Source organism: Diachasma alloeum, unplaced genomic scaffold, assembly GCF_001412515.2.
Source record: "Diachasma alloeum isolate Michigan unplaced genomic scaffold, Dall2.0 Dall_scaffold_01210, whole genome shotgun sequence".
NCBI lineage: Eukaryota > Metazoa > Arthropoda > Insecta > Hymenoptera > Braconidae > Diachasma > Diachasma alloeum.
The window spans coordinates 3,228-6,881 of record NW_021681319.1 but is presented as its reverse complement, the minus strand read 5'-3'; the positions used below and the strand labels follow the sequence as shown (position 1 = coordinate 6,881).

General features: G+C 43.4%; 1 protein-coding gene across 1 annotated transcript in view; it reads left to right on the top strand.

Moving 5' to 3' along the window:
- Nucleotides 1-3,654, top strand: part of LOC107046119 — a gene marked incomplete at its 3' end in the record, with an annotated part of 9,246 nt that overhangs the window by 2,401 nt on the left and 3,191 nt on the right. The window lies entirely within an intron of this gene.

The following is a 3,654-nucleotide window of genomic DNA, read 5'->3' as shown; positions in this document are numbered from 1 at the left end:
GGGGGTTGAGGAACAATTCTGGGCCCAAATCATGTGTCCAAAAGGGGGGTGAGTATTTTTCTTTTCAATTTTTTGTTCTCACTCCGCACGTATTGAGGTAAGTGAAACATTTGTGAGGGGGTGGGAGCCACCCTCATACGTATCGGGGAGGTTAAAATTTTCACACAGTGAGGGGAGGGGATTGAGAAATGAGTCCGAGCTCAAATTATGCGCCCAAAAGTGGGGTGAGTATTTTTTTTTCGCTTTTTGCCCTCAGTTTGCATGGATTAGGGAAAACAGGATATTTCGAGGGGGTGGAAGCCACCCCCGCACTTATCGGGGAGGTCGAAATTCTCATACAGTGAAGGGAGGGGGTTGAGGAACGATTCTGGGCCCAAATCATGTGTCCAAAAGGGGGGCGAGCATTTTTTTTTAAATTTCTTGTTCTCACTCCGCACGTATTGAGGTAAATGAAACATTTGTGAGGGGCTGGAATCCACCCCCGCACATATCGTGGAGGTTAAAATTTTCACACAGTGAGGAGAGGGAGTTGAAAAATGAGTCCGAGCCCAAATCATGGGTCCAAAAAGGGGTAGGTATTTTTTTTGCTCTCAGTTCACACGTTTTGAGCTAAATGTCATATTTGTAAGGGGGTGGAAGCCACCACCGCACTTATCGGGGAGGTTGAAATTTTCATACAATGAGAGGCGGTTGAGGAACGAGTCTGGGCCCAAATCATGGCTCCTAAAGGGGGGTAAGTATTTTTTTATATTTTTTGTTCTCACTCCGCACGTATTGAGGTAAATGAATCATTTGTCTGGAGGTGGAAGCCACCCTGGCACGTACCGGGGAGGTTGAAATTTTCACACAATGAGGGAAAGGGGTTGAGAAATGAGTCTGAGCCCAAATCATGTGTCCAAAAGGGGGCTGAGTACTTTTTTTCGCTTTTTGCTTTCACTTCGCACGGATTGAGGCAAATTAACCCTCTAATGCTTTCAGGCCACGAATGGCCACTTGAGGTACGGGCGAAGAGACCGCGCGCTCTTACGGAGAAACGGCGAAATGGGGAGAACTTTAAGAGCATTAGAGGGAAAACATTTTTCCGGGGGTGGAAGCCACCCCCGCACGTATTGGGTGGGTGGAAATTTTGGCGCAATGAAAAAGGGGATTGTGAAATGAGTCTGAACTCAAATCATCCCTCCGAAGTCACCCTTATCCATCGACCCACATGAAATCTTCTCACTTTCTCTTGCCTCCAAAATCTTTTGCTGTGCCACGTCAAATTTTTGGTGGCCCTGAAAAGGGCCGATTGTGACGGATTTTCATGCTGGCAGTTGCTGGAAATGGCCTCCTCCAGCAGCCACGCAGGCATGAATCCTCCTAAGGACTTCCACCTTAACATACTGGAGCATTTCAGCATCCACGTTGTTTGCGGCTGCATGTAGTCGCGCCCCTAAGTCCTCCACGCTCTCTGGCTCTGACTCATAGACTTGTTCCTTCAGATAGCCCCAAAGGAAGAAGTCTAGCGGCGTCAAATCAGGGGAACTAATGAGGATAGAAATCCATTATTTTTCGGTACAATTTTTTTTCTCGAGTATTATCGTGCAGGCCAGTGGAGCGGGCCATAGCAACCGAACCAACGTCTGCGAGGTACTGTTGGCCCTGAGAGGAACACAAATGGAAATTGAAAATATTTTTCCGGGGGTATGTCGTATGTTTGTACGTGTGCACTATGGCGTATAAAATTTCAGCCCTATATTTTTTTCTCACTCGTACCCTAAAAAGTGTTGGCGTATGAAAAGATGTTCAAAATGCCGTATAATTAACTGCAATCGATCAATATTTAGGTGTCGCTCACAGGTCATTTGTATTTCTAATTCAAAATACACGTAAAAAAAATTAAATCAACTTTAAAGTCTAAAAATAGTCATAAAATATTCGATTCCGGGTGTGATTTTCCGAGGGGGGTTCAAAGAATATCTAAAGGGAAGATAATGAACGGTTTAATGATTAAAAAAAATTTTATTTATGTACTTTTGTAGCCATGTGCTAGTATGAAATGAGCACATTCTGCATATCCCGCCTCATATGGATTTATCTCGATAATAAATGATTTTACGAGAAAAAAATCAAATACCACTTTTTTTTTGGATATTCATTTAGCTAGGGACGATCAAATTTCACGAGGGTCACAAGGGGATGGTCAAATGTCACGGGAGTGAAACGTCACAAGGGGATGAGGGCAAATTTCACGAGGGTCACAAGGGGATGGTCAAATGTCACGGGAGTGAAACGTCACAAGGGGATGAGGGCAAATTTCACGAGGGTCACAAGGGGATGGTCAAATGTCACGGGAGTGAAACGTCACAAGGGGATGAGGGCAAATTTCACGAGGGTGACAAATGAATGGTCAAATTTCCAAGAAGGTCAAACGTAACGAGGGTCATGAGGGTCACTAGAGGATGGTCAAATTTTATGAGGATAAAACGTCCCAAGGTTCACGAGGGGATCGTTAAATTTTCAATAGGGTCAAACGTCACGAGAGTTACAAAGGAATAACGAAATTTCACGACGGTTGAATGTTACAATGGCCATTTTTTACGAGGGTCCAACGTCAAAAAGAGATGAGCAAATTTCACGAGGATCAAACATTGCGAGGGTCACAAGAGTCACACAGGAATACGATGCTTAAACGATCCTGAAAAGTCGAATGGAACTATCGCAGACTCTCAATTGTAAGAAGGACAATGGTATCAATATTATTCAGCTTTACTGAATTTTCCACGTAATTATTTCGGACCCTCGTGAAATTTGATCATCCACTTGTGACTCTTGTGTCGTTTGACTCTCATGAAATTTGACCGTTCCTTTGTGACCCTCGTGACGTTTGACTCTGATGACGTGTAACGTAAAAAATCCTAGAACTTCCTGAAACGCTTAACCTTTATGATGAGTGATAATTCGTCGACTCCCAATTTTTTCCAAAATTACTCATTCATCTCAGGAGAAAGTGATGTTAGGGAAAAATGTCATCGAAGCTTGTTCGAAATACAGCCTAAATCTCCATATTGGTCACGGTCGACTAACTCGGCCATCTCCGAAAATCTCCGTGAACTTTCGGGTCAACGGACACAAATCAGCGCGGCACCCGGAAGAGTCGGTAGTCAGTAGTGTTGAAGTATCGTTACGATAATGAGCTAGAGTATTCAGTCAATCAGTATTCTAAATTTAATATCTTTGTTCAGTACATCAACTTGTTGATTAAGTTCAGTATAATTTCAGTGACTAAACGAGATAAAAGTGACAAGACTATTATCAGTGAAAATTAGACATTCAACAGTAAATATACCAAAGAGTGTAAAGCAATAGTGACAAGTGGTTCGATCCCACGAAAATATATTGTGATTTTTTATAAAACGCCTAACATAATTTTCCCAACATCTCCCTCCACATTTTCATCCCACATCCACCCTAACCCTAGAAATTCAGACCAAACAGTGGTCCTTCGAGCCGGATTGTGGGTGAAAACGTGTGTAAAGTGCTGTGGAAAATTTAAGGGACGCCTCGTGTCGAAAAGACTTTCGGGGTTCGCACGGGCAAGTCAACGGAAAGTTCCAGAACATTCGCTTTGTTTACACCCGCAAGGGCGTCGGGGTAACAAAGGACAAAGTGAGA